Genomic DNA, 22,039 nt, shown 5'->3' on the forward strand with positions numbered 1-22,039 from the left:
GGAGATGTCGTTCCCCCAATCTAAATGTCTTTCTATTCACATCTACCTGGAAAGTCTTCAGCAACCAAATCCGAAAGCTGTATTCTCTGGGATGTCTGCCCGGCCAACACTGAGCAGCCCGTCTTTAGAACAGGAACTGGGCGTGGCTATCTTTAGCAGACCGCGTACTACAACACGCTTTAACTCCTTATCCAGTCTATGTCTTCCATTAAACTGTGTACTATCTCAAAAAGAATTCAGATGTTTCATTTTTATACCATGGGGATTAGGTTGTTACAGAGAATAGAAATCTTTATAATTAAGGGGCTGGAGTCCTAGCTCAGAAATTAAGAGCATGCCCACACACAGAGGATTCCTCCCAGCCACCAGGTGGCTTACAATTCCGCGGAACTTTAGCTCCAGGGAACCAGACACCTCTGCCCTCTGCCCTCTGCCCGCCATGACATCTACACTTAAACTCTCATATACATAGACACATAATTTAAACTTTTCTTAAAGAAAAATATTTATATAATTAGTGGATATCAATTATAAACCAGGCAGTGACAGGACATTATACAAAAGTACATGTATGTTGTTATCAAACTAATTTAAAAAAACAAAAACAAAAACAGGTCTCTTGTAGCCCAGACTGCCCCTAACCTTGCTATACAGCTGAGAATGATCTTGGCCATCCATCTGACGCCCGCCTCTATTTCTCTATTTGCAGAGCTGTTTTCACATGCATGTGGTACGCTCAGTTCCATGATGCTGGGGATTAAACCCAGGGCTTCATGCACACCAGGTAAGTATGCTACCAACTAAGCTACATCCTCACCCCAACGCCATCTCTTTGTAAGAAACAAGCTTATAAAAAGTTAAACTAACATAAACCTTACTAAATTGCTAGCTATTTGGGTTTATTTAACCTATCTTATTTATTGGTCTTCAACTTGAGACTGCATTTTGTCACAAACAGTGATTGAATTAAAAATTTTAAAGAATCATAAAAATGCTGTTTTCTAAAATTAGAAGTTTAATTTTCATAGAATATATCCACATATATGGATTTCATGAACAGAATGAAAATTATTAAACAGCAAAGTGTAAAACGGATAGTTTCTTTGCAAGATGACAAAATTCCTATGGTATTATCTTATTAACACAGATATACACAAGTATCTGTCCTAAAATGCATCCTGTTTCTCAATTTTTGGCTCTATAACTTTTACATTCTGCAAATGCCAAGATAGAAATAGTGTTTCTTCTGGGCATGATGAGATATACTGTAGTAATCCCAGCACTTGGGAGTTTGAGGTAGAGAATAAGAAGTTCAAGGTTATCCTCAACTTCATAGCAAGTTTGAGACCAGCCTGAGGTACATATTGCAAAAGAAGAAACTGAAGGAGGGGAGAAGAAGAGGAGGAATTAAGAATGAATGAAAGAATGAATGGATACTGTGGTTTTATTTATTTATTCATGTATTTATATATTTGAGACAGGGTCTTACTATGTAGTTCTGGCTGTCCTGGAACCCACTGTGTAGGCCAGGCTGGCCTCAAACTCACAGAGATCCTGTCTCTGACTCCCAAGAGTTGGGGTTAAAGATGTGTACTACTATTCCTGGTGAATAATGGTTTATTAATAGCATAAAGAAAGTTTAACCTATACTGAGTATTCTCTCTCAAATTGGGGAAACACAAATCTTTTATTGTTAAAAAAAAAAAAGTGTTTTTCCTTTATCTAAGATTGTTAAAGAGATCCAATGACGTCCACCACTGGAGGTTGCAAATAAGTTAGTGAAATTATGTAATAAAAGTATGGGCAGTGAGACAGCTCAGCACAAGGGAACTTGCTGTTCAAGCCTGATGAGCTGAGCTCAGATCCCAAAACCCGCGGAAAAGCTGGGCATGGGAGCACAACCATCTGTGTTTCCTATGGGACATGGGAAGACGACTCTCCAGGAGCTCTAAGGAGAGTGAGGGGACACGGGCAGCAGTAACAAAAGACACCTGCCCCAAGCAAGACTTAGAAGCTGAGGACTGACACCCGGAGTCCTATAAGAATTATCCAAATCACTATACAACTCACACTGACAGTATCATCAAAACGTCTGTACAGTGATAACATGAAATAGCCAGATGGCTAAAACAGAAAAAGGAATGATCTCAACGTTTCTCAGCTTTTATGTGCTCCTAGCAGTAAGACTGAGACAAAGCCATACTGAGCAAGCAAGCAATAGCTATAGTTACAAACTCAAAATTAGCTCTGCATGAACAAAGTAAAGTCCCTTTTCCAAAGCACTCCAATAGACAGAATCATAACTGTTGTGGAATATTCCTTTACACGGTATGTCACTGTGATTGGTTTAATATAAGGCTGAATGCCCAATAGCTAGGCGGGATTTTTAGGGCAGAGAGAACACTGGGAAGAAAACAGAGTCTCCAATCAGACACAGAGGAAGCATAACATGTAGGAGATGAAGTAACGAGCCGTGAGCCACGTGACAGTACGTAAATTAATAGAAATGGGTTAAGTTATAAGAGCTAGTTAGAAACAAGTCTGAGCTAACAGCCAAGCTTTCATAATTAAGATTCGTGTGCTTATTTGGAAGCTGACTGGTAGGACAAAGAAAGACTAGCTTCACAAAACCACAAAGACAGTGCCATTTACTGCTAATTACTACGTCACGTCAAGGACAAAATACTGTGCCTTAAATTTCTGCTAAGCTTTCCGTCTGAAAATGATGTTTCCAGGTCAATTTAAAGACAAAGTTAAATTCAAGTGAAACAGCTCTGGCCAGAACTGCTTTAGTGGATGACAATCTCCCCCCGAGAAGGCTAACCAAACGGAGAATGTATTTGCTCTTCATCTGACTGTCATATCAGTGTGTCAAGAAATCTACACCAAGTAGCAACACCTGCAACTGAAGAGAGCAGAAATTTTTAAAGGAATTAATATAAGTCAATAGGCATATATTGTGTAACCACAAGAAATAATTATTAGGGACATAAAGGTACATAAAACCTGCAATACAGCCTTCAAACAAATTACAGTGAACGAAAACAAGGTCACAGCAATGACAATCCAACTGAGATTCAAAAGTCACTCAGGAAGCCTATATTGAGCACCTATCTGTCACATTTCTTAGTGGCAAAAACACTGAGATGAATAAGGTTACAGAAACAGAGACAAATGGATGACAAATAATTCAATGGTGTACACACAAACACAGGTTTTAATAAACAAGGATAATAATAAAGATAAATAATAAAGATCAGCCTTACTACCAGGCAGTTATAACACACACTTTAACCCCAGCAGACACACTAGCTGCCATAGAAACTGATGATGCATGCCTTTAATCCCAGCCCTAAAGAGGAATATAAAACAGGAGGAGAGAGCTCTCAGTCTCAGTCTCATTCTGAGATTCCTGGAGTCAAAATCGCCATTTCAGACTGAGGTCAAAGTAAGAGTCAGTGACTTGCTGTTTTGCTTTTGGGGTCTTCAGGTTGAACCCAAATTTCTCTAAGTTTTTATTAATCGTACTTCATTCCTCCAACCCATAGAAAGGTGTGTGTGACTGAATATAAAAATATGTGCTACAGACATTAAGGGCAACATTGAATAAATGGGACCTACTAAAACTGAGAAGCTTCTGTAAAGCAAAGGACACTGTCACTAAGACACAAAGGCAACCTACTGACTGGGAGAAGATCTTCACCAACCCCGCAACAGACAAAGGTCTGATCTCCAAAATATATAGAGAACTCAAGAAACTAGACTTTAAAATGCTAATTAATCCAATTAAAAAATGGGGCGCTGAACTGAACAGAGAATTCTCAACAGAAGAAGTTCAAATGGCCAAAAGACACTTAAGGTCATGCTCAACCTCCTTAGCGATCAGGGAAATGCAAATCAAAACAACTTTGAGATATCATCTTACACCTGTAAGATTGGCTAAAGTCAAAAACACCAAGGATAGCCTTTGCTGGAGAGGCTGTGGAGGAAGGGGTACCCTCATCCATTGCTGGTGGGAATGCAATCTTGTGCAACCACTGTGGAAGTCAGTGTTTCGGTTTCTCAGGAAATTCGGGATCAACCTACCCCTGGACCCAGCAATACCACTCTTGGGAATTTACCCAAGAGATGCTCTATCACATGTCAAAAGCATTTGTTCAACTATGTTCATAGCAGTATTATTTGTAATAGCCAGAACCTGGAAACAACCTAGATGCCCTTCAATGGAAGAATGGATGAAGAAAGTATGGAATATATACACACTAGAGTACTACGCTGCGGTAAAAAACAATGACTTCTCGAATTTTGCATGCAAATGGATGGAAATAGAAAACACTATCCTGAGTGAGGTATCCCAGACCCAAAAAGATGAACATGGGATGTACTCACTCATAATTGGTTTCTAGCCATAAATAGGGTTCACGGAGTCTACAATAGGCAAATCTAAAGAAGCTAAGTAAGAAGGTGAACCCAAGGAAAAATATATAGTTATCCTCTTGGATAAGGGAAGTAGACAAAATTGCCGGGGAGAAAAGTGGGATCTTGGGGATGGGGTGGGATGGGGGTTAGGGGAGATGGGGAGAGAAAAGGTAGAAGGGAAGGAGGGGAGACTTGGGGAAACAGGAGGATCGGGATAAAGGAAGGTTGGATAGGGGAGCACGGAACCACAATTCTTAGTTAAGGGACCCACTTTAGGGTGGGCAGGAGACTTGACCCTAGAGTGGCTCCCAGGTGCCCAAGCTGAGGTCCCCAGTTAGTTCCCTGGGCAGCTGAGGATAGGGAACCTGAAATGACCCTACCCTAGAGCAATACTGACGAATATATTGCATATCATCCTAGAACTTGCATCTGGCGATGGATGGAGATAGAGACAGAGACCCACACTGGAGCACTGGACTGAGCTCCCAAGGTCCCAATGAGGAGCAGAAGGAGTGAGAACATGAGCAAAGATGTCGGGACCACGAGGAGTGCACCCACCCACTGAGACAGTGGAGATGATCTACTGGGAGCTCACCAAGGCCAGCTGGACTGTTACCAAAAAAAGCATGGGATAAAACTGGACTCTCGGAACATGGCGAACAATGAAGGCTGATGAGACGCCAAGGACAATGGCACGCGGTTTTGATCTACGCAATGTGCTGGCTTGGTGGGAGCCTAGCCAGTCTGGAAGCTCACCTTCCTAGATATGGATGGAGGGGGGAGGACCTAGGACTTACCACAGGGCAGGGAACCCTGACAGCTCTTTGGACTGGAAAGGGAGGGGGAGAGGAATGGGGGGAAGGGGAGAGGGGTGGGAGGAGGGGGAGAAGAGTGGGAGGAGGGGGAGAAGAGTGGGAGGAGGGGGAGAAGAGTGGGAGGAGGGGGAGAAGAGTGGGAGGAGGGGGAGAAGAGTGGGAGGAGGGGGAGAAGAGTGGGAGGGGGGGAGAAGAGTGGGAGGAGGGGGAGGGAAATGGGAGGCTGGTGGGAGGAGGTGGAAATTTGTTTTTTTTTCTTTTCTTTATTCTCCTTTTATCAATAAAAAAATTAAAAAAAATATGTGCTATGAAAAGACAGAGTAGATACCAACACAGTTAAGTACAAGGCACAAAAATCTTATGGGAAAAATGGATCTGGAGGCACAGATCAGTAGAAGAGCACATGGATGAGGTCCTGAGTCCAGTTCCTGGAGAGAGGGAGGAAGGGAAGAAGAAAGGAAGAAATGGGGATAGAAAAGCCAAAGGAAGGAAGTCTTTTTACTAACCCATCCGGGGATGCTAACAAGAGCAGTATGAAAGTAGAGTCTCTTTATCTCTTTACATAAGTCTCTTTATATCTTTACATAAGAAGTAGCTTTGGAAAAGGAAGTGCTAGGCTCAACCCTAACATCCGCCAATGGTATAAAACATACTTTATCTTGAGAGCTCGATTTTCTTTTCTTTCAGATGGAGATGGCATGTACCTATTATGCAGAGCTTTGTGGGGGTCAACCAGACAGGAAGTAGAGGCAGGGCAATGAGAACAGGAGTATTCTGGGAAGCAGGAAGCTCTCTCCACAGTTTTGCCCAGACCACCAGAGAGGCAAGATGTAAGCTGCCCCACTGAGAAAGGTATTGAGCTGTGTGGCTAACATAGATAAAAATAATGGACTAACATAAGTTATAAGAGCTAACAAGTAGCCTGAGATAATGGGTTAATCAGTTTATAATCTTATGGAGTCCTCTGTGTGATTTTCTCTGGGGCTCACTGGCTATGGAGTACCGGGCTGGACAGAAACCCCACCAAGCAGGCCCCTTCATGTTACAAATATGTATGAGTATTTTGTCTGTATGATGTTTGTACAGAAAGTACATGCAGTACTCACAGAGACTTGAGGGGGGCACTAGACTAGAGTATAGACGACAAGAGCCACCAAGTGGATACTGGGAATTGAATCTCCAGGAAGGCAGCCACTGCTCCTAACCACTGAGCATCTCTCCAGCCCCAAGTAATTAAGAAGGTAAAATTAAGTGCTCAAATATAGCTCAGTAGTACAATGCTTGCCTAGCATGCATAAGGCCCTATGTTCAATTTGAAATACCACAGATAAGAAGTAAGTAGAAAGAGAGATAGGGAAGCCAAAAAGATGGCTCAGTTAAAGATACTTACTTGCGTGCAAGCTTGTCAACCTGAATTCAATCCCTAAAATCCACATGGTACAATAAAGGAAATGACTCCTGCAACACGACTCCTTATCTCCACAGGTGCACCACGGTACACATGCAGGCACACACACAAATAAACAAAATTTAAATGGTGTTTTTAAAGGAGAGAAAGAGAGAAACTTTGACATTCTTAGGCATAAGAAGGTATGGCTGTGGCAGAAGGAGAGACTCCAATCTTGCTTATTGCCTATTACCTATGACCTCCACATGCACATGGTGGCACATATGGCCACCTCAAATATATAACATAAAAATGTTTGGTAAGGCATGACTAATAAACACTTTTAGCAACTAATAATGTGAATTATAGCAAAACCAACCAATTTCAGAGAGAAAATTATATGCTATTTGTTGAGATCTGAATATGATCTGCCCGTCATGGACTTACATGTTTGAACACTTGATTCCTAGCTGGCCACACAGCTTTTGAAGGCTGTGTAACTTTAAAACGTAGAATCTTACTGGAGGAATTTATTACTGGAAGCAAACATTGAAATTTTATAGCCTGGTCCTACATCCTATTCACTCTTCTACTTTCTGACTACAGATGCAGCATGACCAGCTACCTCCCACACCTGCTACAATGGACTGTATCATTCAAACTGTAAGCCACAATAAGCCATTACTTCTTATCAGATCTGGTCACAGCAAAAATAAAAGTAACTGGGGGCTGGAGAGATAACTCAGCAGTTAAGAGCACTGGCTGCTCTTCCAGAGGACCCAGGTTCACTTCACAATTCACAGCACCCACATGGTAGCTCACTCATTTGTAACTCCCAGTCCCAGATCTTATTTCTTCCAGCCTCCACGGGTGCTAGGTACACATGTGGTGCACACCCACACTCACAGAATAAATTCATTTTTTAAATGTGAAGTAACTAACATACCACTCACATTAAGATTATAGATGAGAGCAAATATGCAAGCAGCTTATCAGGAAATATTCTAGCACCTAGAGTAAAGGGAGCTGTCCTAGAAGCCAGCTGTAGCCTCCTTCTTTAGCGATGAACCTCTACCATCTTAACCATGTGCAGAACTTTGGTGTAGTAATAAGAGCGGCGGGGCTATGTCCCCAAAACCCCGGCCGCCTGCCCTGTCCGGCTAGCTTTACCCGAAATAATTACACAGACACTGTATTCTTTTAAACACTGCTCTGGCCCATTTCTAATCATCTGTGTAGCGCCCCTAGGTGCGCTTACCGGGAAGATTCTAGCCTAAGTCCATCCTGGGTTGGAGCTTCATAGCGTGCGTCTTCCCTGGAGCAGGTAGCATGGCGTCTCTCTGAAGGCGTCTGCTCCGGAGAGGAGAGCTGTGGAGTCTGACCTCACTTCCTCTTCCTCCCGGCATTCTGTTCTGTTTACTCCACCCACCTAAGGGTGGGCCTATCCAATGGGCCTAGCAGTTTCTTTATTGCTTAGCTAATGAAATCAACAGATATGACACTCCCACATCACTTCCCCTTTTTCTGTTTAAACAAAAAAGGAAGGCTTTAACCTTAACATAGCAAAATTACATATAACAAAACAGTTATCAAGTAAAAGTTACATCAGAAACATTTATACATATAACAAAATTGACCGTAAATCTCTATCAATAAAGCAAAATCTATACTAATGCAAATTATTCATGTCTATATCATATCCCCCTTTAAATGTAAAAGAACATTTTATAAACCATATTTGGGAACATGGGCGCAGTTTTTTCTCTCCAAACTGCTTCCTGCTGAATGGGGGCGTCGTTAATTAGGTCTTTCTTGGTATAACCTGTGTGCTAGTTTCATCTCAGTTGGCAGTTGAGCAAAGCAATTTTCTGAAGATGTTCACAGCAAACCTTCAGGAGGACGTGGTCCATCATACCAAATTGGAATAGAAGAAATGAACAGGGTCTCATCCTCTGTGAAAACAAAAGCAGAATCTCTTTTCCAAAGTATCATATCCTTAGATCCAAATTCTGAAATCGTAATACCCTTATATCCATTCTGGTTTAGCTTGGCAGCCCAGGTAATGAAATGTCTCTCTGTACTTAGCTCCTTCACAGTCAAAAATTTTAAAGAAAACACAATAATACAAAGAATCCAGACTCTCTGTGAATTTTTCATTTTTACGCGGCTTATTTTTATTTATATCTATAACTATCTGTACTCTGTCTCTTTAAAGACTTTACTTTTACTTTTTTCTTTTTAAACCATTAACTTTATTCTCTATATTCTTTTTCTTCTCTCTCCCAAGCCAACGTACATTCATCCAACAGTGTTATTTATTTAGTGGTCTGAATCTGTCCTATTGTGAATCTGCAATTTTTTACTATCCAGGAGCACTTTTGATTTGCGCCTTTAAATCACTAGGCGCTTAAGAATCTAAGCTGAGACATTCCTAAGTTAACTTTTTGCTTTTTGAGCGTACATCTGTAGACCAGGCTGTCTTTGAACTCTCAGAGATCCGCCTGTCTCTGCCTCCCAGGCATTGGGATTAAAGGTGTTTGCTACTACACCTTGAACTCACAGAGATCTGTTCGTCTCTGCCTTCTAGGCACTGGGATTAAAGGCGTGTGCTACCACACCTTGAAGTCACAGAGGTCTATCTCCCTCTGCCTCCCAAGTGTTGGGATTAAAGGTGTGTACTAAGACACACAACAACTCTCTTCCTGTTTTTGTTTTTTGCTTTAAGAACTTTAACTTTCAGCTTGCATATATTTTTAACACACAGTAAACCATTTAGAAATTTTCTTTGTCTCTGAATCTCTCTTTACTGTATATCTCTCTTTGTTTTTCTGACCACATGAGTCTTTAATTTACCAAGCAATATCAGTAGGACTAAAGGCATGGCTTTGCCAGCTAGATCCAGTCCATTCCTTAGCTTTCCAGCCTCATGGCTGGTATACAGGCTGCAGCCATGTTTATAGCATTTCAAGGTCCCTGCCAGCCAGCAAGCTACAACAGACAACACTCAAGTCCTCTCTCGGTAGCCGGCCCTCCTACCTCAAACAGTCAGAGTTTGCCCTGGCAGGATGGCCCAGAAAGCCGGCATTTTTAAATGGCGCAGCTTTTTCCTGCTACGGCTGAAAACCGAAAAGCATGCATTCAGCTTTTCGTCAACACCATTTAAGTGTTTCGTGGCAGGACCTCTTAATGAGCTGCAGGGATTTGCAGCTGAAGCTGAGTCAGGAAAATTTCAAAATGGAGGACGTACCATTTTGTGCTAGCTCTGGGGCTACCAGGTAGGAGCAGCACTCAGCACTTTAATTCTGAGACTGAGCGTGCAGCACAGAAATTCTTTTCATCCAAGTAACATCCAAATCTGACACGCAGAGCACTGCGCAGTCTGAAAACACGTCCCTGTATGGCGGCAGGAATCCGCCATGCTCTTCCGCCTGCCTAAGCCTGATTCTGCCTTCTGCCCAGGAGCAGGCGGGGAGCTCTGAGTCATCTTCACGGTCTCAGAGCACTCTCCTTCCGATCCCAAGCGGGAACACAAACATAAAGCCAGAGTTTGCACTGGCGGCACAGCCCCGGGAAGCCACACTTTAAAATAAAGCAGCTTTTTTTCTGCTGCTGTTGCTGAATCAGGAAATCTCTCTACAGCACGCCACCAACAAACAGCAAAAATCTGTGTTAAATGCTCTCTCCCTTATTTTTAAGCCTTCTCAGGTTTTTTAAGTGGGTTTAGTTAGCCACACGTCTGGGCGTCACTTTGGTGCGGAATATTCACTCATACTGTTATAGACTAAACTGATTAAGCAAAATCAACCTTGGGTCAGAAGGCAGAGCCAGCAACTAGCTGACAGAAAGTAGTCATAGAGAGTCAGAGGGCATCCAGAAAATGGACAAAGAGACACAGGAAGTGGTAGGGAGTATAGAGGTCTTTTTTGGTTTGGTGGAGCAAAAGGATGCTCTCTTGCTGGGTCATCAGCTAAAGAGGAAAGTCAGTTGGTTGCTTCTCAGTCACTCTGAGCTAGTAGGTTTTCACCCTAGGATCTGACTCCTGAGTCTTACTGATAAATAGAACCATAGGGATTTAAAAATTATATTTGGCAGCAGCAAGAGGCGTTTCCAGCTGGGCCTTGGTGGGACAGTGACCGCGGAGCTGCAGTCAGTAGCTGAAACAGCAGTAGATTCGGTGTATGATGGAGGAGAGTCATCTGTTTTGTGTTGATTTCATTGGTTAAATAAAGAAACTGCCTTGGCCCTTTAATAGGACAAAAAATTAGGTAGGCGGAGCAGACCGAACAGGATTCTGGGAGAAAGAAAGCCGAGTCAGTCAGTCGCCATGATTCACTGGTTAAAAAATAAAGAAACTGCCTTGGCCCATTTTATTGGTTAGAACATAGGTGGGTGGAGTAAACAGAACAAAATGCTGGGAGGAAGAGGAAGTGAGCTCAGAGGCCATGCTCCGCTCTCCCGGGCAGACGCACGCGATGAAGCAAGCCACCAGGTCAAACATGCTGAATCTTTCCCGGTAAGACCGGTGCTACTGAGATTATTAGAGATGGGTTGATCAGGATGTGAGAATTAGCCTGTAAGGGCTAGAGTTAATGGGCCAAGCAGTGTTTAAAAGAATACAGTTTCCATGTAATTATTTCGGGTAAAGCTAGCCGGTGGCGGGAGCTGGGTGGCGTAATGCAACCCACAGCTCTTATTACAAGTTATGATAAAAAATAAAATAGATATAAATATTGTAACTGTAATTCTTGCTTTATAACTGTTTTGTTATATGTAATCTTACTATGTTAAAATGAAAGCCTTTCTTTTTTTTGCTTAAACAGAAAAAGGGGAAGTGATGGAGGAGAGTCATCTGTTTTGTGTTGATTTCATTTAGTTCATTTAATAAAATATTAAGAAGTTAAAAAAATAAAAAATAAAGAAACTGCCTTGGCCCTTTAATAGGACAGAAAATTAGGTAGGTGGAGTAGACTGAACAGGATTCTGGGAGAAAGAAAGCCGAGTCAGGCAGTCGCCATGATTCTCCTCTCTGAGATGGATGCCCCTTAGACTCGTCCCGGTAAGCCACACTCAAGTGGCAATATGGATATTAGAAATGGGTTAGATCAATATGTAAGAGCTAGCCAATAAGAGGTTATAACTAATGGGCCAGGCAGTGTTTAAAAGAATACAGTTTCTGTGTAATTATTTCGGGTAAAGCTAGCTGGGAGCCAGGCGGCGGGAAGTGGCCTGCTGCTCCAACAACAGAGTGGCGCCCAGTTATTTCAGGTGTAAAGCTAGCCGGGTGGCAGGAATGCAGCCCCGCAGCTCCTTACTACAGGTGTACCCGCAGTGCCAGTGAAAAAACAATAGAACTCAGTATTCAGTAAACTCTGCTGCATGGCAACTTCCTGACATAAAGCCCTCCTCCATCCTAGAAGGAAGGCCATGAAGACACAGGAAGCTGTAAAGGAGGGTAAAATATTCCATCCTACAAGGGCATTCCAAAGACATAGGTGTTCTAAAGGAAGGTGAAACATCCCGCTCTGCAAGAACGCTCATTAAATTCACAAAGTAGACAACTCACAGGATTCAGAAAGTACCTGAAACTAATCAGAGTCACAAGGCCCACTCACTGAACACATATGGGCAGTAAGGGCTGCTGAGAGACACTGTGAGACAAGCTGATGTGCCTAGAAAAGGTACAGACAAGACAACCTAGGAGAAGCACAGACCAGACCAGATACCTGGAAGGGGATCAAACTGAGCTCCCTGGAACGGACACTGCCTACGGTTGTGCAGTGCACTCCAGGTTCCAGATTTCATGAGATGTCACCCATGCCGGCGTGAGCTTTTGGTGATGCAGCTGATTCTGAGTCATTTCTGCCCTGGTAAGCGACTCCAATAAAACACAGTGGCTGACAAAGTGGACTTTGGTGGTATCCATACTTTGGTAGGTTACTGGTTCCCTGTCTGGGGTGAGCAGATATGCGTTCATGTCTCCCCAGGAACAGTGTCACACAACACTCTCAGCTTTAGCTGGGGGTTCTTGTTCAGTGATCAGTAAGCAAGCCTGGCCTAAAATCTGACCTACCTACTAGCACCACATAAGGACAGGCAGAATCTATCTTATGTGCTTCAATGGCTACAACTTTTGGGTGTGCTCCTGGTTAAGTTGTAAGAAGTTTGATAACCCTGAATGCCTGGGCTGGAGGAGTGGAAGATCAAGAGACCAGAGACCTGTATCTTTCAGATATATGACTCCAAGTCAAAAGTATCAAGTCCTGGAGCTCCTTCCTCACAAATGTGAGAAATTTAACAGGGCCACTTAGAAGCACTTATACATGTAAATCTCAATTCCAGCTAAAGTTGGATGCCAATAACTTTAATTTTCTTCCCTTGTCTCCTTTCTTTGGACTAAGAATCAGTCTTTGACAACTCAAATAGAGGGCATAGCACCAGAATTAACCAACAAGCATTCTTTACCTGGCTCCTCTATCCGTATCTAAATAGGATGAAGTGGCTCCCCTTTCTCCGCAGGCTCCATTTTCAGAGCCCTTTTCTACTTAAGCTAGTCCTCTGGTTGACACGTGGTTCCCAACCCTAGCAGAAAAAGACACTGTAACTGGTGAGACCCAAAGGAACAATAAAATGCCTCTAGATTCAAATGTAACCATTTCAAGACTCCTTTATTCCATGATCATCAATTCATTTTAGCATCGGCTATTACTGCCTAGAAAGGGTTCTTTTCTTGTTTTGTTCAAACTGGGTAGAGCAAAAGAGGGAAACACGTCACAGACTTTTAAAGCTATACAGAGCAGCCCCTCTCCTTGCTCAAATTCCCTTTCTTCTCAATCAAACATGTTTTTTCCCATCTTTGAAAAATTCTACCTAAGAGCTAGGGACATGGTTCAGTGGCTAAAGGGCTTGTTCAGCAAGCACAAAGCCCCAAGTTCAATCTCCAGGATTTTATAAACCTGGTACAATCGCACAAACATGTAATCCTAGCACTTGGGAGGCAGAGGCAGGAGGATCAGACATTGAAGGTCAGCCTTGGCTATATAGCAAACTCAAGGGCAGTTAAAGGCACATGAGACCCTTTCTCAAACCCAAACCAAATAAACCAAACAAAAAGGGTATGGAATGATGCTTAAAAGTCGCCTGTAAATGCCTCCCACGAAGTTTAAGGAAGATCAATAAAAATCTGTGAAATCCCAAAGCTAGTAAAGGAGTGTTCCCTAGGTGAAGGCTCTAGCCAGGGAGAAAAAAAATACATAAATCTTGTCAAACTGCGCCACGCTCTGGTTGTGTCTACTGACTTGCCTATATGAGATTTACACTTCAATCTGCTTTATACTCCAAATGGTGCGCCTTTGTCAGAGACATATGCTTAAGCTACCACTGCCTCATGATAGTCGGTTTCTAGACACACATTACTAGACAGAAGCTTAGGCAACAGTTAAAAGGTGGAGGATGAATAATGAGGGCCTTAAGCAGAGTTCTCATTTAATTTCAAAAGCTAGTGCAGTAAGTCGAATATAAATCTCCTAGCTTTCTTTTCTTAACTTGATACAACCAAATGAAAAACGTAACTCAGCTAATATATGCTTAAAATTTGAATGATATTTTGAAAAGAAAAAAATACTTGGACTCTTTTATCTCCTACAACCTCAGAGAATTAGAAGCAAAAGGCAAATTGCAAAGTTTTAGGTAGATAACATTCTTAAAAACCAGATAATTCCCAAAACAGCCATCAAGTAAATTTGTGTCTTCAAACTCTAACTAACCCTTAAGTGAAAAACCAGATCACCAACAACAAAGAGGCAAATAGCAAAGTGGGGGACTATTTAACAGAGGAGAACAAAGAGTCATAAGAACCAAATGGAATGCATGAAACCTGACTGAATCCTGCATTAATAAAACTCCAGAGAAAACTTCGCAAGGATAATTGGTGTGGGCTGACTACAGAACGTCACACAACACTGCTGTGGTTTGGATGGACACAAAAGTCCCCCAAAATTCCCTGTGTTGGTCTGAATGTAGAGGCTGGACAGTGGGGGAGTGCAGGAAACGCTGTCCTCTGGATGTGACACGGCTGTGGTACTGAAGAACTCACAGTACCTGTGATTATCTACAGAAGACCTGTACAAGATGAGGCAGTCAACAACCCACCATAGACAGTGGAGGGACTTGTGAGGCAGTCAAGGGTTAGGGGGACAGAGTACCATTTTCTTCCATAGTACATCCATGTGCAGTTGCCAAAACTCCAGAAAATACATCCTAACCAGTGCAAGAAATACTGCCTAAACTCAGAAGGTCACAGAAGCAGAGTTCTGAAAGTGGGAGGAGTACTTGTCGGGGAGGGATGAGGATGAGAGAGGATGAGAGAAAGAATGTAAAAATGACCAATACGTCAAGTGCATATAAGGAGTTGTCAAAGAATGATATGTTTTTTAAAAACACCTGGAAAAAGTGTGAGATTTTAATCATTTTGTGGGCAAATGTAATTAAATTTTTAATATATATATATATATATATATATATATATATATATATATATGAATAGAATACTATCCAGCTGAAAAGAAAAATAAAATCATGTGTAACAGGAAGGCCGCTCATTTGCTCCTGGCCACTTAGCCCCAAAATAACAACACAGAAACTATATTAATTAAAACACTGTTTGGTCCATTGGCTCTAATTTCTTATTGGCTAACTCTTACATCTTAGTTTAACCCATTTTTATTAATCTGTATATCGACACATGACAGTGGCTTACCGGCAAAGATTTAGCATGTCTTACTCTGGTGGTGGCTCTGTAATGGCTCTCCCTGACTCTGCTTTTTTTCTCCCAAAATTTAGCTTTGTCTTCCCTGATTACCTAAGTTCTTTCTGCCCTATGTAGAAGGTAAGTCCCTATTGCTGAAGACATCACATACTTCAAACAGAGACCCCAGAGTCCCAGCTGGAATTGACCTGCAAACTTTCTCCCTGAGGTCTAGCTTTTATGGTACCAGAAGGCACCATGCATGCTTCCAAGAAGGAAAGCTACCAACCATACTACCCATGTATGGTGTCTATTAATCATAACAACAACAAGTATGGCATACTAACTCTAGGGGTAGAGTAGAGTCACACATACCTTGGCAATAACCAGCAGCTCTCTAATTAGACTCAGAATCTGCTCAACAAGAGGGAAATTGTACCTGGTACTAGAAACCTAGCAACTACCCACGGCTAGTGAAGTCAGTTTGACCTACAACTGCCACTTTACTGAACTACCACAACCCCTGACTACATTCTAAATATTTGTGCTATACCCATTGACAAGTGTAGTCTTAGCCCCTCAACAAGGAAACTTCTCTTTACAACTGATGGAGACCATTACAGAAAACCACAACAAGTCAAAATGCAGTCGTAGAGCCCAGTCCCAGTGGATACAGCTATAAAACATCCCCACATCTAAGGCTCTGGGCACATTGTGCAAATGGAACAGAAAGACCGTAAGAGTCAGAGGATGAGGGAGTTTGCTGTGAGACTGTGTCTCCTAGAAACAGCAGAAGGTACACCCGTAAAGTCTCACCAACATGACTGCCTAAACATGAGCTGAACAAGGACAACAACAGACATGCCAAAGTGGATGAAAGAAAGCCCACAAGGCCTCAACCCTGCAGAACTACGAGCAACCAAAGAATGCAGAAAGCAGAAGATTAGTCTTCCCCCAGAGAAGAGCACACTAATTGGCTATATCCAATACCAAATGATCAGCCCTAAAAACATATATATAAATAATGTTATACGGCCTGCACAGGTTATATTTATGTATTTAATAATATATATGCATATACATGTATGAAATGGCAATCTACTGAAAAAGAGGCCATGAATTTAAAAGAGAGCAAGGAGTGATATATGGGAGGGCTTAGATGAAGGAAAGGGAAGGGGAAATGATATAATTACATTATAATATCAAAAAATAATAATTATAAATAAAACTCTTTGGCTCTCAAACAAACAAAAATCTACATTGGCATTCAACCTCCAAGGTGATACAGGAAGAGATGAGTGGGTTCCCCACAAGGACAAGCCTGATGCTCACTAAAAACAGGCTTCAGGGAAAAGCTCCCCACCCTTCCATCTGCGATTTGAAGAAACTCAAAACAGTGTGAAATATGAGGAACAAGCCTTCATCCACTGCCAAACCTGCCAGCACACCTTGATACAGCATTTCCAAACCTCCAGAAACGTGATTACCCAATTGTTGTTGTTCATACTTTACCTAGTACAAGGTGTTCATTACAGCATCACAAATAGATTAAGACAAACATAAAATGTACTTCTTAATTAATGTTAAATTTTATATTTGACCTCAACTGTATGATTATATAGGAAAATTATCCTTATCTGCAGGATCTGTATACTAACGATTTTAGTTACGGTGTTTTTGTTTTGTTTGTTTTTTGAGACAAGTTTTCTCTGTGTAGCTCTTGCTGTCCTTGAACTCATTCTATAGACCAGACCAGGCTGGCTTTGAAGTCAGAGATCCACCTGCCTCTGTCCCAAGTGTTAGGATCAAAGACATGCACCACAATGCCTGACTTTAGTTATGATGTCCTACTATACTTTCAAACTACATAAATATGTAAAGAATGAAAACGCACCAATGTTAGAGGGAATCTAAATGACAAGCAATAGACCCACATTCATTGTCCTGCATCTTCAGTTTTTCTGCAGCAAGACGCACTGTCAAAATGAAACACTAAAGCAGAAGACAGAATGAGAAGAACCCAGTGTTACTGAGGCATGGGGAAGAAGACCAGACCAGCCTTCAAATTCCTGAGAGTCAGCTGGTCAGGTCACACAGTTGCTTTAGGGTCAAGGAGAGGTTTGGGTAAGCTCCAACGGTACAAATCAGCACTTAAGTCCCCATATTCTGCCCTAATCTCTCAACTTTACAACTCAAATATAAAAAGGCCAGAAAGATGGCTGCTCTTACAAAGGACCTGAGTTTTGTCCCCAGCACCAATGCTGTTACTCCAGTTGCAGGAATCCAATGCCCTCTCCTGAAGGCCATGGGCACCTGTGCTCACACTCAAACACACGCACACACACAGGCACACAAGCACATAAAAACTCATATGCGTGCACACACATATATGCACACACAGTTTCTTTTTTCTTTTCACCTTAAAAATAAATTTTAAGAAAATAACCACACGAAAATAGAAAAACTTATAGGCCAATAGGACAAAAAGTAAGATTCAAGACATCTAATCAAATGTCTCTTACACAGGGACAAACAACAAACATTAACTCTTTTTTTTTTTTTTTTTTTTTTTGGTTTTTCGAGACTGGGTTTCTCTGTGGCTTTGGAGCCTATCCTGGAACTAGCTCTGTAGACCAGGCTGGTCTCGAACTCACAGAGATCCGCCTACCTCTGCCTCCCGAGTGCTGGGATTAAAGGCGTGCTCCACCAAAACACCTAAAAGCCCTTTCCAAGGGGCAGAGTTAAGAGCACTCTTCCTTCCAGAGGACCGCGGGGACTCACAACCATCTGCAACTCCAGTTCCAGAAGATCTGACACCCTCTCCTAACCTCTGTGGGCAGCAGGCATGCATACAGTGCACATGCCTACATGAATGCAGGCAAACCATGCACACACATAAAATAAATTTTTTTAAAAAATTAATCCTTCAGAAAGGAAACAAAGGAAGATATGGCTGGTAATAAATTCATAAGAAACAAACACAAAGTCTATTTATTTTAATAACTACTAAAGTTCAGTTTTCACCTCAGGTATCAGTATAAAAATGCTTTGATGAGAGAACCCGTGTTCAACACTCTTGCACCCACATGACATCCCACAACTATCTGTAACTCCAGTTCCAGGGGATCCAATGTTCCCTTCCAACCTCTTCAGGTACTTCACACAGATATACACAAGCCAAACACCCATACACAAGAAATTTTTTTAAAAAATTAAATAAATGAAATCTTCCATGAGTCTACACAAGTTAGATACATTCAAGTAAGCTTAATATTGTGTGTGTGTGTGTGTCTGTCTGTGTGTGTTAACACAATAATGGAAAATCTTCAAACTAAAATACTAACCAGAACATTGGGGAACATCCTAGGAAGATTTCCTACTGGTGAAAAGAAAGACCTCTTTTTTAAGAGAGAGCAAAGTAAAGCCACTTACGATATAAAAGTAAAGACCAGTTACTTTCGCTTCCATAAATTTCCTGAAGTCATATGCTAGTGAACCCATAATTAGATGTCATATGGGGCTCTAGAGGCCCACTGAGAAGTTGGAGGCTCACTCTCAGATGACCACAGTGGGTGAGGGTGGGCTAGCTCAGGCAAAGAGACAGCTGATTTCCTAAGGTAAGGAGCCATCTGAAGAGCCTGCTAGTGACATGGGGAGATGAGATATGACGTGCTTTCTTTTTTCTCTCTCTTTTCTTTCCTTCCATCAAGACTCACAGGACTTTGAGTTTCTTGGGTGTAAAAGGGAATAAAATAAAATTCAAAGATGAACAGTTTTTTTGTTTGTTTGAATTTAAATACCACTTAAATGACTGGTATGACTAAGCAGAAGACAGAAAAAAATTACCATAGGATTAGGTATTATACAAAAATGAACTTAACAGAAAATAACAGATAGACATGCTAGGATAAAACACAGGTTCTCACTATGTAGCCCTGGCTGGCCTGAAAATTGCTAGAGACCAAGCAGATCTCAAGCTCAGAGCAATCCACCTGCCTCTGTCTCCTGAGTGCTTAGATGTGCACCACCATAACCAGCCTATTTGTAATACATACTAGTTAATGCTTTATAAAGCTTTTCCCCAACAATGAGTATTATATGCCTTTTAATTAATTATTAATTTAATTTCAAATCACTTCAGTGATGTGGGATGTACTTCTGTATGTGTGTTGCTTTTATTGGGTGATGAATAAAGCTGTTTCGGCCAATGGATTAGCAGAGTAAAGCCAGGCAGGAAATCTTGAACAGAGATATACAGAGTAGGCAGAGAGATTCAAGGAGACTTCATGTAGCTGCTGAAGAAAAAAGACACCAAAACATTACTCATAAGTCACAGCCTCATGACAAACACATTAGTAGACATGGGTTAATTTAAGATATAAGAGCTAGCTAGGAATATGCCTGAGCCATTGGCTCAGTGTTGCAATTAATAGTTTTGTGTGATGATTCACATCTGGGTGGCCAGGAAATGAAAGCACAGTCTCAGTTTACACTTCAGAGTCTTTCTAGAAACAGAATGCAGAAATATAGAAAACAGAACAAAGAATGAGATTTTCAATAGGAAAAGCATGTTGACCCTTGGGATATCAGTATGGCGATTTCTCAGAAAATTATCAAATAACCTTCCTCAAGACCCAGTAATACCACTTTTGAGTATATATCCAAAGAATGCTCAATCATGCCACAAGGACATGTGCTCAACTATGTTCATAGCAGCTTTGTTTATCATAGCCAGAACCTGGAAACAACCTAAATGCCCCTCAACCAAAGAATGGATAAGGAAACCGTGGTACATTTACACAATGGAGTACTACACAGCAGAAAAAAATAGCGACAGCTTGAATTTTGCAGGCAAATGGATGGAGACAGAAAACATCATATTGAGCCAGGTAACCCAAACACAGAAAGACAATTATCACATGTACTCACTCATAAATGGTTTTTAAACATAAAGCAAAGAAAACCAACCTACAAATCACAATCCCAGAGAACCTAGACAACAATGAGGACCCTAAGAGAGACATACATGGATCTAATCTACAGGGAAGGAGAAAAAGACAAAATTTCCTGAGTAAATTGGGAGCATGGGGACCATGGTAGAAGGTTAAAGAAAAGGGGAGAGGCAGGGAGGGGAGCAAAGAAAAAATATATAGTTCAATAAAATCAATATAAAAGTAAAGCATGCTGAGTTTGGTGTCAGGCATTTGAAAATATAGGACTGATAGGCACACAGGCTGAAAAGGCAATATGGATATAGAGATTCTGCCAATCAAAAGTATTAGTGGAAAAAACTAATCTGATCACAAGTGCCACATGCAAAATGTATTAAATGACAAGCAAAAATAAATTACACATGAAATGGTAGTAGCCTTCTGAAGTATAATAATCTAATATAAAGAGCACTAAAATGTTAACACAAAACTATTACAGACAGGTTCAGAGGCCAAACCAAAAATCAAAATCATTAGCAATTTACTAAGAACAGTAAAGTAATCCTACCTTACTACTACCATTGATGGCCATGTCTTAGCTAAAGGAGCAGGTCCATGGTGAGGAATTACACATTAAGGATGAAGAAGACACTTGAGAAAGTGTGCAGTGAAGTCTCACAGCAGTGACCATAGGTCTAGCCAAAAGAACTGGGCTGTAAGAAGAAAGGTAAGGAGTCAGAAGTACTCATCACAGAGGAGAGAGATAAATACGTACATCTGAAGTGCAGTGAGGTTCGTATTAGAATCTAATGGCCACTTTTTCCCCTTCACCACATAAGACAACCACATGGACCTAACTTGCCTGCCCACCGCTTTCTCCCTTTTCTCTCCTTCCATAGTTGCCCAGATGCTTACCCCTTTCTTTGACATGCAACCCACCTAGTCCCAGCTCTGAAGAGCCTGTTTTTGGTTTTCTCCATTTTCAAAGCATAAAACTAACTTCAAGCTGGAAGCACAGCAGAAACAGTGAGGTACTACCCTTATTTAAAAATGCTACATGTGGTGAGGTTAAATCCCAGGCAGCCCCACCCCTAGACAAAGAACTACATGCAAGTAACACCTACAGAGAAAGAGTCTTCCTTAGTAAGAGCTACCTAATTTATTACCCAACACCAAGTGGTCAGCCCAGAAATCATGTACATACATGCAAGAGTAAACAGACCCAACAGGTTGTGTTTGTGTTTATATATTTGTGCATGTGCATACAGGTGTGCACACACACACACACACACATGCACACTATTTGATCAGATTTGATCAAATATAATCAAAGAAAACAGGTCATGAATTTGAGAGGAAGTAAGGGGAGGCTAAGGAAAGGTTGGAGGGATGAAAGAGAAAGGGCAAAATGATATAACTATATTTTAACTACAAAAAACTGGAGTGAAAAGCCACAGTCAGAAGTAGTAATTAGGTATGCAAAAGATGACAAAGGGTTAATGAAAACTTTCCCAACAAAGACATGTTTTCTGTCTCAAATGCTTTAGAACATATTCATTGATTTGGCAAGTTTTATCTCAATTCTTGGAAACTAAGAGGCCTCTTGGTTGTGGTCTTTCCTTTATCACTGATGTCCAGTTATAGTGATCCCTCTGAATTCACATGGATTAGTCCTGGGACCCCTGCAGATGCTCAGGTCCTTTATATAAAACAGCACAGAGCAGGGGAGTGGGTTCCACCAAAA

General features: G+C 41.5%; 1 protein-coding gene across 3 annotated transcripts in view; it reads right to left on the reverse strand.

The window, feature by feature from the left end:
* Fer (FER tyrosine kinase) overlaps positions 1–22,039 on the reverse strand; it is a 328,203-nt gene that overhangs the window by 294,795 nt on the left and 11,369 nt on the right. The window contains exon 2 of one of the 3 annotated variants that reach the window (XM_075952223.1): positions 20,864–21,008. The exons of the other annotated variants lie outside the window; for them this stretch is intronic. The gene's annotated coding sequence lies outside the window, so the exon portion shown is untranslated. The remainder of the gene's footprint in view (positions 1–20,863; positions 21,009–22,039) is intronic. 3 annotated transcript variants of the gene reach the window in all.

The sequence above is a fragment of the Microtus pennsylvanicus genome, chromosome 17 (assembly GCF_037038515.1).
Source record: "Microtus pennsylvanicus isolate mMicPen1 chromosome 17, mMicPen1.hap1, whole genome shotgun sequence".
Lineage (NCBI taxonomy): Eukaryota > Metazoa > Chordata > Mammalia > Rodentia > Cricetidae > Microtus > Microtus pennsylvanicus.